Source organism: Stigmatopora argus, chromosome 2 (assembly GCF_051989625.1).
Source record: "Stigmatopora argus isolate UIUO_Sarg chromosome 2, RoL_Sarg_1.0, whole genome shotgun sequence".
Lineage (NCBI taxonomy): Eukaryota > Metazoa > Chordata > Actinopteri > Syngnathiformes > Syngnathidae > Stigmatopora > Stigmatopora argus.
This window is the reverse complement of record NC_135388.1, coordinates 11,084,600-11,099,466: the sequence shown is the minus strand read 5'-3', so window position 1 is coordinate 11,099,466 and position 14,867 is coordinate 11,084,600. Positions and strand designations below refer to the sequence as shown.

The 14,867-nt window shown below is 39.7% G+C and overlaps 1 long non-coding RNA gene across 3 annotated transcripts in view; it reads right to left on the bottom strand.

Moving 5' to 3' along the window:
- LOC144064295 (uncharacterized) overlaps positions 1-14,867 on the bottom strand; it is a 128,059-nt gene that overhangs the window by 97,339 nt on the left and 15,853 nt on the right. For all 3 annotated transcript variants that reach the window (XR_013296764.1, XR_013296761.1, XR_013296763.1), the window contains exon 4: positions 9,634-9,774. This is a non-coding gene — a long non-coding RNA (uncharacterized LOC144064295). The remainder of the gene's footprint in view (positions 1-9,633; positions 9,775-14,867) is intronic.

Sequence of the window (14,867 nt, the reverse complement as noted above, 5' to 3'; positions counted from 1 at the left end):
TTGCATAATTATAGTCAAAGATGCTAGGATTTAAGTGTGTGACCCTTTAAAGATACAGGGAGAAAGTAATACATTAAACCACAAAATTATACTTTGTTAAAATTATTTTTAAAAAAACTATACGTATAGTATTAATCATGTGGAAAACAATTCCACGGTGCATTTGATTCCACCGAGTCTTGTGTGTCTAATTGCGGATCCTCCCTTTCGCTTAATTTTCCGTCTATGAAAAGGCAAATCCCCCCAAAGCCAGAATATTTAAATGAAGTGAGCGTCACGCCTCACACAATTAGCCATGTTTAGTAATTTGAGAAATGAGCGCCACAGGGGATGTGGAGGTGGGGGCGGTACAGACAGCGGGCTAGTAAGGGAGGCCCAGCGAAATGGGTGGTTATGAGCTTGGCGCCTTGTAACCGTGGCACATGCAGATGTCGCTATAGTTCTTCCAAAAGCAACTACTGTACCAATCAAGTGGAAGGGTGGAAACGAGAATCACATTTGAGATCATGCACCTCCACCATGCGTTTCCGATAGGGTGTCGGCACGTGAAGTGGAGTCTGGGAAAATGTAGTAGCACCCAGTTGGAGGAAGATCACGTGGGTGAAACGAGGGCAAGGTGAGGATATCCCTCGCTTTGTGTGGGAATGTCGAGGTAAAGAAAAAAGAAAAAAGAAGTAAAATCAGAGCGAGGAAGGGTTAAGCAATCGCAGGGAGATGTCTGTTAGTTTCAAGACAGAACATGAAGACATTATGCAGAGTGCGGCATTAATATGCATGTGGCCCTTATTATTATTCAGCTCACCAAGCAGTTATATCATGGTTTGGTTATCGCCGGAGCGTGTTATTCACCTAGAGCAAACACATTTATTCCCCTTTTATTGGTTACATTTAGGAATACACTTTTGGAGCCAAACCCTCAACAAGTTTACCATTTGCCTAACCATTATCATTCATATATCCTACAAGAAAGGTTTTACAAGTACATATATTTAGGCACTGCTATGGAAAGTGGGCTATCACAAATCAACTTTTTGTACTTGTAAAATTAACTGAATGGGAAAAAGTTGCATATCATAAATAGGGGTTAACGTTGGAAAATATACCCTTCTGCACTAAAAGTCAACACGAGCCCTTTTAATGAAATGTCATCTTTGATGTCTTCACATTAATTTCTACCTTGTAATTCCTTCCAATTAGTATTAATAGGTATCACTGAGGGAATCAATTGCTCCACCACATCTAGCTGGCTCCTTGTAAATCAATGTGAAGGTCAACTGTCAATCAACAACACAATATGATGATAAGCAGTAGGATGCCATTAACGGCATAAGTAACTCCAAATGGAAGATCTGTAATAATGGCTAGAATATACATATCTCGGGTTGGACCCCAGAACAACACCAGACTCAACCTGACTTGGATTAGCTATTTTAACACTGAATGAGAAAAAGGCCCTAAAAAAAACATCATATAGGATTTGGGGGAAGTGAAAGGCCACTTCAATGCAGAATATTTCTGAATATATCACAATCTTGGTCTACCGAGGTTGGGACGTTATAGGTGAACCTACGAGGCAACGGCGGACAATTATCCTATGCAAAATCATCACTAAATGCCACTCGAGTCCTGTAAGCTGATATCTTCAGGGTTTCAGGACAAAGACAGCACATTAAATCTGTAAGTGCAACTTGAGAAAAAGCAATTGGGCAACATGACAGAAGTAGGGAGAGACAGTGTGAAAGAGTGCATAAGAGAGTGAGTGTGAAAGAAATGGTGTGTGAGTGCTGTGTCCCACTAGGCTTGAACTGGCCAGCAAGCAAGGGAGCCATTACAAGCGCGTCTCTGACAGCTTATTCTCATTATGCCAGCAGACAGTTAACACTCCTGCTCTTAGCCATCATCATTTTTAATGCAGACTTCATCATCGGACTCTGGAAGCGTTCTAGTGTCAGATTTGACATGAGTAGAGTGGACAACCTTGCATCTCTGCTAGCAGAGGTACGTTTAGGTAGGGGAAAAGGTGTGAAATTTGATAAATTTTATAATTGGATCAGCAAGGCCTAGATTCTAAACGAACTACGAATGTACAGTGAAAATTGGTTAAGCCCTTTTGAACAATGCTGGTGTATCCATCTCTGTCAAAATGAACATTCAGAAACAACATTAGCAGTGACCAACTTTTTTGTATAGTGCTTAGTGTTGGGTCAGTGTACTCGTTCATAACGACTTGTCACCATAATAGCCAATATAGTTAAGCAATGGATGACAAAGATTAGTGAACTTAATTATGCACTTTACCTTGAAATAAAACCCAACCACAAGCTCAAACTCATTTTAGCTTGATAACTATATTTTTCGGACTATAAGTCATACAATGCACAATGAAAGGGGGGGAAAATAAGTCACAAATATGGGGGAATTTTATTTGAGATAATTGAAAAACAAAGAAAATGTCTGAGAAGCATTCATTCATTCATTTTCTGAACCGCTTTATCCTCAAAGGTCGCGGGACTTAAAATGCATTCAATGCAAACATGGAAAAGTCTTTGCAGTATGTAAAATATAGTATAACAGAATATGGATGACTCGTATTTTAAAAGCATTATGCTAAACAAGATGCTCTTGTGATTTATCTATAAATTAAGGCGTAGATGATAATGGGAGTTGGTCAGGGAAACATTTAGTAGAGTTCTAGACCAAACATTCAAGCTTTATATTTACTTTTCTTAATATAGATTGACAAAAAAGCAATTGCATTGAACTTGTGATAATCAATAAGATTATATAATAAGAAGGATGCTATATTGTGCACGCTGAATGAAAGCTTTGCAGATCCCAAAGATTTTTGTCTGACATTTACACCCAATTACACCTGACAACTAAGTTGATTTGTCCTAATGTAATGACTAGTCCATACTTACGGAAGAAAAGGTTTTGGCTTGTGTGGAAACCACTGAAACTACTTGGCAAATCCCTGACTGTTCTATTCTGTTCAACTGATCAGAAGCCTTTGGCCAACAGCTTGACTAAGTAAGTATCAGTGGCATGCTTGAGGCTAAAACATCTTTTGACAGTCTTTCGTGCGCTCACTGGCGTGGTGCAACTAGTTGTAAGGCTTGACTTCACTATGAACTTAAGTACTCAGTGAAACTTTGACAGTGTTTTTTAATACATGATATATCACAAACTACATTTTGCTTTGGTTTGGGCACCTTGGATGAAGTAAAATTGGTTACTTGTGAATCAGCAAGGACTAACCTTGGAAAATCGAAAGAGAATGAAAACATTTCATAACACTAAGAACATGTGGTGTGTTATGTTAAATAAATTGTTCATTCCCAGTACTAAAGCGGCCTGGCGGATGAGTTGTTAGCGCATCGGCCTCACAGGTGCTGGGCTGGTCGGTCCTTCCGTGTGGAGTTTGCATGTTCTCTCTGGGCGTGGGTTTTCTCCAGGTACTCCGGTTTTCTCCCACATTCCCAAAACATGCATTTTAGGGTGGATGAACACTAAATTGCCCCTAGGTATGAGTCGGAGCGTGAATGGTTGTGCATCTGTTTGTGCCCTGCGATTGGTTGGCCACCAATTTAGGTTGGAAGTCAGCTGGGATTGACTCCAGCATCCCCTACAACACTTGTAAATGATAAGCGGTTCGGAAAATGAATGAATATTATTTTATTCCATTTAAAAAAAATCTTTTTTAGAACAAACTAAATCTTAAAAGGAACTGCCACATAACCAATTTCTGAGCCACCTTCTCTGAAACTTAAGTACATATAGATAATTTTTTAAATTTGTGAGTTTCAATTGACAAGTGAGCACTTTTTTAATGAATAACACCTATGCAAATGTCTGCTGAATCAGTGTCGGGTTTGAATGTCCTTGATGGATCTGTCACTTCAGACAGGACAAGGCGACATTACAGTACATTATACTTTAAATGCCCCCCCATCACACATACATAAACGGAAGCTGGTGGCACAGTCACCCAAGAAATTCGTCTTGATAACAGCTTGTCCTTTTATAATTCCGCTCTATGTATTATCAGTATGTTGCAACTAAGTGTTGCAATTAGGCTCGGCCTTTTTCATGCAAATCAGTTTGACAGCACCACAATCAGTCAGTTATGCTATGGTGCTTGCTTCCTCATTCTTCCCTTTCTGCTCCTCAACCTTTCTTCTACCTCATTTTCTCTGGCATTTACAGAGGTTGCTACATTTGAATTATTTATCACACAATGTGAAATAATCTTGAAAAGTAATCAAATAATGTTTCACATCTATGACATCACCTTCAATCCGTGTCATGCCCATGTCATAGAAACCATCCACATCACAACCATCGGTTTCAAAACCATGCATCTTTGTAATAGGGTATGTCCTTTGTTTATATGTTTGTATGTAGCCTTTAACATCATCAGTATCACCACCATCATCGGTGTCACTGTCGCGATGCATCTTTGTAACAGAGAATTTGTATGTCATGAAATCTTGCCCTAAGTAAAATATTTTCTATAGAAGTAGAGTCGTCGGACCCACCACCTCCGTACTCTCCTTCTGCAGAAGCTTCAAAATCTCACTCATCTGTCTCGGTGTGCTTTATTTGTGTTCGACCTTGTGAATGTTCATAGTGGACCGGACATTTTGGTGCCGAAAATACCCGGGATTCAAGATCTGTGTCATCGGGACGACGGGGAATCGAGAGGCCAAGCACAACTGACGTCAGCCATCCCCCATTGAGGGAAGGGGCCATTAGGGATTGGTACCCCGTCGCCCCGAGGTCCAGTGACGAATCTCATCGAACCAGGAATAAGCACCTGAGACGGTAAGGCGCTGGTTAAAATTAATTCGAAACGTCTGTGTGTCGAAACGTCTCTGTGTGGTCGGAGAAACGTCTCTGTGTGGTCGGAGAAACGTCTCTCTGTGGTCGGAGAAACGTCTCTGTGTGGTCGGAGAAACGTCTCTCTGTGGTCGGAGAAACGTCTCTGTGGTCGGAGAAACGTCTCTCTGTGGTCGGAGAAACGTCTCTCTGTGGTCGGAGAAAAGTCTCTGTGTGGTCGGAGAAACGTCTCTGTGTGGTCGGAGAAACGTCTCTGTGTGGTCGGAGAAATACGTAGAGGTATACAGATTTCAAAGATTGTGTTTAAATAGAGTAAAAGTATAGAAATACCGTGCCAAAAGAGTGAGTAAAACAGAGCTCAATATAAGAAAAATAGAATAATAACTGAGCATGCGTAATCCTCATAGGGGGAAATAGATAAAACCAGGTGCGTTGCGACGCACTTATAAAACAATGATTGCCGCGCAAAATAAGAAAACAAATGACTAAAGAGGCTACTTGGGTGGATAAATAAGATAACAAAATAAGTATTAAAGATAATAAATTAGGATGGGACGTCCCTAGAGAGAAATAGCGTAAAATACAGCCGTAAGATAAGACAAAGTGGTCTTGGCGTGTTAATTGAGTTAGGGACTCCGCTAAGAGACAGAGCTGGTTTGGAAAAAAAAAAAAAAATGGATGAGAAAATTTACATTATTATGACATAGAAGGTTATTTTCTCTAATTTACTTATTGTACATTTTAATTGTGTTAATAGTGAGCTACAGAAAATGGCTCTTATCTTGAGTAAACAAAACGGATGAGAAATTCAATAGGAATTCAGATAGCAACATTTAGCTATTTTAGCAAAATGAGAGTGATTTGCGGTTTAGACTTAAGTATTAAGAATAATTTTGAACATTAATGATATCAAACATGAAGACAATGCAGAAATGGCATTTATCCAAATTATTAGGTAAATAGCAGGTTTAGGTAAAATAATTAATTTAGGATAGGCATGATTTCCCTGGGATGAAATAAACATCATGTATGTTCAGTGCACGGGATGTACATCTTGTTTTGCCCATCAGCAGATGAAATATGCTTTAGCGTAGGTCATATTAATGACTATTAGAATATCACGTATTGTATTAGCATCAAACGATTGATGTCAACCAAATGATGTTAACCTATTTCTTTTGAGAATGATTGGTGCTGATAGGTCAGCAAAGGAGGTGAGCTGCCAACAAGCCCAGACTTGGGATTGCGGTCTTCACCGGTGATGGAAATTTGCAGAACACCGATGTCTGATTATGAGTCTGAGCGTGAATGGTTGTCTGTCTTTTTGTGTTTTTGATTGGCTGACCACCAAGATATAATCAATCGATCAGATATCAAGGTGGAAAATGATTTAGAAACTTGGAATCGATTTCTGAAATTGCCAATAAGCCCTTTCAGGGATGGCAGCAACAAATTATGGAAAAAAAGATTTCACCAATAAAAATTTTGATGAAAATGCAGCAGCAGTACTCCAAATGTTAAACTTGAAGTGGAGGAACACATCTGCTATGCAAAATGCGGAATTTGACAGCACTGAGATGGAAAAACAAAGACAGTGCATGATATGGAATTCCAAAGAACCATTGATTTATAGTAATAATGGCACCCAAATTGTGTTAACAAAGTAATTGACGGGATTGGCAAAAGGTTCCATATTTCGTTATGAAATCACTGCGCGTACATAACGAGTTCAAATCCTATTTGGTAGACCATATAAATCGCCATTATTCACTTCACGATTGGAACTGGCCAAAACAAGCTGGAAAGGAGGATGCGGATCCACCTTTGCACTGTAAGAAGGTCCTCTCAGTTGAAACGTTTGAGGAGACAGGTAAGATAAACTTTTTGACATGATCAGACGTTGATGGCAAACACTCCAATATTGATTGGAGAGATTATTGTTCGGGGAGCAATGCTAAAGATTATTGCTCAAGGATCAATGCCATAAACCATAGGGAACTTTTTGTATTGGTTTTGTTGTCTCCATTAAAAAAGGGGTGAAAGCGTTTCAATTGAGACTAAACCTTGTTACAGAGAGTAAATGATCAGAAAGAAAAAAAACTACAATGGATAGAAATGTAACTAGATTTTAATTTCATGTCTGACTATTGAAAAATTAAGAAAATATTAGGAACAATATTGATTAAGAAAGTTTTATGGGAGATGATGGACAAACTCCAAAGACAATGGAATGTTACATTTGATAAAAAAAGACTACTAAATTGGGATATTTTCAATATGCAACGCGATACACATTATTGAATGAATTGGGACTTGATTAATGTGCATTTTATAAGTAATGAGTTTTAATTGCTCTAAAGGACAGTTATGCTAAAAATATTAACCTTGACAAACAAGGGGTGATTACATTTTAGTGGGTTCAATTCTTTTCAGAATTATAAATGTGTGCATTTGTTTCTGGATATTAATTGATGTGAATGTAACTGTTGCAGAGAACTGGAAAGCTGTTTTCCTGAGGAGAAAGCAGCCTGTTTGCTTTTTGTATTTTTCCTATTTTTATTATGATTAGTTTAAAAAAAAACAAAAAACAAAAAAAAAAAAAAATCTATTCCAAAATTGAGCCATGGGAGGAGCCATGTCTCAACAGGGGGGATGATGGACAAATGGACATGCCCAGAGGTTGGTGTAAGTTGGTGTAAATACCCACTTTAAAATTTTTGTTTACAGACATAACCTCAGGCCCAAACGAGGGCATCCCGTTTCGAGTCATAAAAAGGAAGTCCTGGTCCTCGCCACGCTGGAAAGGCCCATTCGTGGTTCAATCACCACCCCCACAGCAGTAAGGATCGCTGAAAGGTGGACGTGGATTCACCAATCCCAGGTCAAGGTATTTGGAGACATAGGTGACTCTGAGCAGACTGGAAGTCGGACGGTTCCCAAACCTTTGTCCGTGAAACACTCATCTGACGTCTACTCACCTGCACAACCACCTAACCTTGACCTCCCATAGACATGTGGCGCCCCACACCAAGCTATGGCAAGATCAGGGCAACAAAACAGAAACCAGGTGAAGGAGTTCATAAATTCAGAGCAAGATTTGAGGAAGTGTTCAAAACTCACAGTGGGATCATGGAAGGCCAAAGTGACCAAGGTGTGTACCAAGCCCAACTGAGACAAGGGTTCCTGGAAGGGCTCCAGGCCCCAATCAAAAGGTTCGTAAAGAAGTACTGTGCCACATACCGAACCATGCCAATGAATCAACTAATGGAGTGGGTGATTCATGCTGAGGAGAGACACCGCCAAAAGCAGACAAGCGCAGGAGTCAATACTCTGACCCAAGCCATGGCCTCATTGATGAACCAAGGGTCACCAGAAGTATTCTACCAACAAGGACGTGGAAGAGGAAGAGGCCGAGTAAGACCCGGCCCACCAAGAAGAGCAAACTCAGAAGGCAAGTGTTACAATTGTGGACAGAGAGGACACTTTGCTCGAGACTGCAAAAATCCAGACAGGGGGAACCAGAGACCCCCACCGTTCAACCTTGAACATCAACATCAAGAATGATGCCAGAGGGAAGAGAAACAGAAGCCTAACACAGAGGAGGAAACTGAAGGAAGTGATGAGGAGGACAAAGAAACCCCTTGCTCGCCAGCAGAAGTGTTAGACTTAACCGAAATCATGTCCACCCTCCGGGACAAAGACAGCCGAAGCCAGAAACAGAATTTGTTAAACAGTTCGAGCGACTAGGACCCCAACTAGTTCGATTGGAGTACCTGTACACCACGACAGAGGGAGATGCGGCCACCTCAGTGGACTTGCCACCTCAAGCGGAAAAACTGCTACAGTTTGGGATAACACCCCGCGTGTCCATAAAGAGAAAACCCCATGGAGGCACCTGGAGACCAGAAGCGAGGAGTCGTGGTCACAACAGACTCCTACAGCCAGCGGACTGCTGATCTACTGATAACACAAACAAAAATGTCGTTCCATAACAGCTACATTGTTATCGCAACCCCATCTCACCGTAAAGCGATGCATACCTTGAATCCAGCACACGCTAGTAGCTTACAGCAACATACAGTATACCGTCTCCTCTGTGTAAAAGTGTTTGTTTTGACTATTAAGATGGTGCCCTGACAAGTGATTTTGTTATTTTCCATACCCTGCGAAGAGTAACTGATGATGATGTTTGTATTTTAAAACCCGTAGAGGAGGGATACAAATTGATGTGATTAATAAAAATTATTTTAGTTACTTAAGGGGGGAAATGTGAAATAATCTTGAAAAGTAATCAAATAATGTTTCACATCTATGACATCACCTTCAATCCGTGTCATGCCCATGTCATAGAAACCATCCACATCACAACCATCGGTTTCAAAACCATGCATCTTTGTAATAGGGTATGTCCTTTGTTTATATGTTTGTATGTAGCCTTTAACATCATCAGTATCACCACCATCATCGGTGTCACTGTCGCGATGCATCTTTGTAACAGAGAATTTGTATGTCATGAAATCTTGCCCTAAGTAAAATATTTTCTATAGAAGTAGAGTCGTCGGACCCACCACCTCCGTACTCTCCTTCTGCAGAAGCTTCAAAATCTCACTCATCTGTCTCGGTGTGCTTTATTTGTGTTCGACCTTGTGAATGTTCATAGTGGACCGGACAGTTAGCATATGCATCACTTAAGGCAAAGGACTTTACTTTTAAGAGTATGACTAATCTTAAAGAAAATAGGTAGTCCTCCACCATGCAGGAATACATTCAGTGTGGAAAAAAACAGGATCATACCTGGGTTTGATTCCCACTCAGTGGCTGTGTGATTGTCAGTGGTTGTCCGATTTATTGTGCCCTGCGATTGGCTGGCGACCAATTCCGTGTGACTCTGCTGCTTGTGGTTGGCTCGGTTTGACTCCAGCACCCTCGGAGAACCTTGCGTGGATAAACAGCACAGAAGATGCATGAATGAAATTTCTCTTTGTCTAAACATCACAATTATGTTCAACCCCGCTTTTTACTGCTGCAAAAAATAATGGCTAGAGGAACTTTATAATATACATATAGTAATATCAAATTTGGCTAGTTGAAACCTAAAGAAACCATTCTGTAGTACTTTTTTTTCCTTGAAATTTCGTCAATTCTTGTAAATGTTGCCATTTTGAATCTTTACCTGTCCACACAGAAAGCAAACCTAGGAGGGTAACCATAATGAGTATGTCTTTGCTTTTTTCTTCATGTATGATCACAGGAAATTTTCTCTATTGATAATTGTTACTGCCGACCAACTATAAATTGATTCAGAACTAGGTAAAATCATACATACACCCACATACATCTATACACGTTTACATATGATTGAGGCAAAAATGTGTGAGCTAGAGGATATAGTGTGTGCGCCTTTAACATAGAGTCTCAGTCTTACATAGTTTTGTTCCTTAAAAGGAAATCAGGGGGCTTCGCTACAGCAATGCCTTGAAAGTCATGAATAAACATCAGCCACCCTTTCTGTGTGTACATCATACATCACAAGATGACGCCACCTAATGGAGGAGGATTCCTCACCCTCGGATACATGAAAAGCAGTGAAATTACCCACCAAAACATGCAGCAATATGGTTTTAAAATGGACCACTGAGTGGGAGAAAAGGGGGAGGAAGGAGGAGTACAAAGAAATGGAATCTCTTATTAAAATGGCTCCCTGAGATAACAGTGTTCTCTCTGCATTCCCTCAGCTGTGATAACCACATCCCCCGTTCACTCTAGAAAAATGATACATATACTACAATACTAATCATTTAAAATGACAAAGGCTTTTCCTCCTTTTGTGGGTCTCCTGGGACGGTTTCACCTCCTGTCATTCCACCAGGTGTCATTTTTAACATAATGTGACAGACGCCATTTCAGAACAGGGTTCATATTCAACAGGAAATTTACAATCACTGATTTCTATTGTCAAAGATTTCTCAGAAAAGAAGTCATATGCTTAAATATTATAAATCATATATTCTTTCTTATTTGACATTCAGTCTGTAAGCAACAGTTAGTTGAAATCCTGCTAGAAACCAAAGCATGAATATCGAGGTTAATTGCTAGAGAGGTGAGGAATGCAAAGTCATAACATTCAATAATTGTATGAAATAGCTTATCCTCACAAGGGTCAGTCGGGCTATCCCAGCTGACCTTGGACACGAGGCAGGTGACATGGGATGTGGGAGTAAACCAGAGTACCCAGAGAAAAGCCACATAAGCCATGGTGGAACATGCAAACTCTGCACAGGAAGGCCCGGACCGGTCATTAGTCATTCTTGGTTTAAATGTGAATGTTGGGCCGGTGTATTAAAAGGAGCCAATGCTCATATACCGGTCTTCAAGTTTTACATTTGGTCTGATTACACTCAGATATATATAGCTATCTCTCTCTCGATATATATATATATATATATAAATAAATATAAATATATGCGTGTAGGAAATAATCAGTAAAAAGCCCGTGTCTGGGCGTGAAAGTGGGCTCAGGTTTGTGTTTGGGAGGAGAATGCACAAACAGAGATGCCTGCGAGCACTGTTATACAGTCGGGTGCAGGCGTTTCTTTGATCATTTTTAATGGCCATTCTTTCATGCGAGACTGTAGCTCACACACGGCTTCTTGCAGGTGCCATCTCAATCATGCAGTTGTGGGATTAGTATGCGGCAGGTAGGGGGGGGGGGGGGGGGGGCGGGGGGCTGAAACCATTACATTGCGTAGCACATTTCACATTTTCTCAATACACTGGATCATTACCTATTCAAAAGATGTTATCAGCTCACAATGTGCAATGAAACAAAGCGAGAGCGCCTGCAACAGAGGAGGGGTATAAAATACCCAAAATGGATTCAAGACAGTGTGGAGGGGGTTAAAAAAAGATGGGTGGGTGCCAATCATCATTGCCAATAATTCCTGGTTGAAGATACTACTTCTCTCACAGCAAATGGTTAAGGACAAGCCACAAGAATAATTATGAGTGTGGGCAGTGGAAATCAGTCATTCAGTGAAGAATAAAAGCATACATCATAACATTTTAGACAAGTTACAGAGATGCACTTAAAAAATGAGCAATTAAATTCATCAATATAGTGGCAATATTCAAAATTCCTTTGGTAGTTCTTAAGAACTTCACATTCATATTAGACTTGAACAGCTCATTTTGAACAATCTTATGCATGGACCATACAAAAACATTAAGTAAAGATTTGATTGCCTTTTCATTAGTAGTTTTAGGAATGTATAAAGAACATTGCGAGTGGGCGATACATTAAATAAAACTATTTATGTTATAAGCAAAACCCATTTGCACTCTGCTTTTCCTAGCTTTTTAAATACCATAGACTGGTTTGTAGCTTTTATTTCTCGATCGCCCCTCACCCCCACACTACAAGGCACTTGCTTTTATATCTTTAGTTATTGTCGCTATTGTGTGTTGACCGTGGCTGCTGTAGAATTCCTTGTTGTTCTGGTTGAATATACAGTATTACATATTGATAGCATTCATTTCACAGTTCATCCCAATGGTATTTTAAAGTCTGCATGTCACATCTACAGGCAAAAAAAGAATGGCTTGATTTGTCAAGAACCAAAAACTAATTTTACACACTATATGACTTGGTGATTGTTTGTTTTTTTGTTTCGTTTTTTTCTTCTTAATTTTCCAAATTAGATATGGGGTTGTTAGTAGTAATAATACTCTGTGCCATGTTGTTACAATACCAGTAGTTGTTGTCCCTGTATTTTTCAAGGAAATTAAGCAAAACACTTGAACCAGGGAATGTCTCTTATTCAAAGATTGCTCATCCTCCATGTTCACGGCTCTCTTAAGATTTCACTACACATTTGTACTTAACACCGCAATTAGTTGACACCAGGGAGATGCATAATGCGAGTGAGGCTTTACAGTCAAAGCTGCTAAGCCTCAGTATTTTTCGATAAGCTCATAAATCACCATCAATCTGATGATATCAATTATTTCAGTAAATAAGTGAGTCGAGATCAAGCCCTTTACTCTCACTCAATGCAGGCATCAAATTAGCACACTGACAGCTTTAAGTGGCTAATTAAAGCAGAATGAATCTTTGTAAAGGCTTACTGGGGAATGAGTTCTTTTGTCTAGCATCTATATAAAATAGGTACCGTATTTTCATGACTATAAGGCGCACTTAAGTCTTAAATTTTCTCCAAAATAGACAGGGCGCCTTATAATCCAGTGTGCTTTATATATGGAAAAAATAATTAAAATGTGTCATTCATTGAGGGTGCGCCTTAGTCGTGAAAATACGGTACATAACATTTTAGCCAATTAAAAAAGATGCTTCATTTGATCACCTAAAATAAGTCAATGGTCTTGAATCAATGCCTACAGTGTAAAGTCATCAATATTTGATTCCAATGGTCCAGCACACAATAACCTATGATATAAATTATGGTTTATATGGTTTCTCTGGGTTAGCGCAGGTCTGATCTATCTCCTTGCGATTCAGATTTGACCTCTTTTGGGGTAAGAGTGAATTATTTGAAGTAAAAACATCTGAAAGAGATGTCTGACAGGCGATCTGATTCCCTGAGTGCATCAGTGTGTGTGTGTGTGTGTGTGTTGGGGGGAGGGGGGGCTCGTAGGCTCCCAATGGATCCGATAAAAGGCTTGTTTTTTTGCAGCAAACCATGCCTTTCGTCAAATGCATGCCTACGCTCCACTTTTAATTGGCCGCTTTCAGTAGCTGTGAAACTTAATGACTTTGTTCCGGGATTAAAAGCCTCAGAGTGTTCAGGCAAAGCAAGGGTCCTAACCTTTTCTCAGCTGATCTGTCTCTCATCCCTATATCCCACCCTTTCCCCAGATTCCTATTCTGCTTTCCGTATAGCAGCAATTTTATTTTCCTTAGCCATCATCCTCATTCTTATTAAATTTTAACATTCAATACAGTCGCCTCACTGCACTTGAACAGTATGGAGGTTTGCCATCCTCCTTAATACTAACCTTTATGGACAATAGTTCTTTAATGTCATGTTACTCCAATTTTATCACTCGGCACTTTGACCTTCCCTGTTGACATTTTGCCCATTTAAAAAAAACATGTATCGTACCAAGTAGTCCTTTAATAGACTTCTCTTTTTGGCAAGAACAAAGTCGTTACTAATTATTACATGACGAGATGAAGAAAATATGCTGTTAAAACAGTTATGACTAATTTTGCATCACATATCAGCTCAGTTGTACTTAACTCTAATTGCCTTGTTTTGCTTTTCCGCTTTTTCATGTCTAAATTTTCTGCACCGGACTGCATTGATTAGACCAGTTGCACATTTTTCTTGCTTTCCTATCCAAGCAAAATAAGAAAAGTAACGAATCATTATTTCATCTCGCTTCGAGACGATTGTGTTTTCTATTAAATGTAATGAAGGCTGTAAAGTTTCACAGATTTAATATTCTGAAATGCCTTGGAGTATTTAATTGTGGAGGTTTGAAATGGAGCCTCTGTAACTAAATGTATGCGTTTAAATGTCGTTGTGTGTATAATCATGAGATCATTCTTCATTCGAATGGCTGTCAGTCTCACCCACCCACACCATTAAACCAGGCTCAGCCCAGATGTCCAACCTGGCAAGTGCGAAGTGATAGCCTAATCGATGTGCTGCCTAATCAGACAGCTTAACGCTAATACCTTGGACAGGTCCACACCATTCCCATATCAGCATCCACACATTTCGGGGTGACACAGAAGAGGCCAAAGATTAAAGGCAATCTTGTAAGAGTCAGATTTCGCCTTCTCTTTCTCTTTTTCATAAACAACCCAATAAGGGAGTTGTATGTGTATTGTATATCTCATTTTCCTCTCTGCTTCTGTAGCCACTTCCAGATTTAATGGTGAACCGCTTGTTTATTGAAGAAGCTATTTCAAATGAGAACTGAGAATATTATCGAATCATTATAGAATTGACGCAACTCAGAAGCCACATTAAAAAAAGTGTATGTCCACATTCGTTTCTAGAATG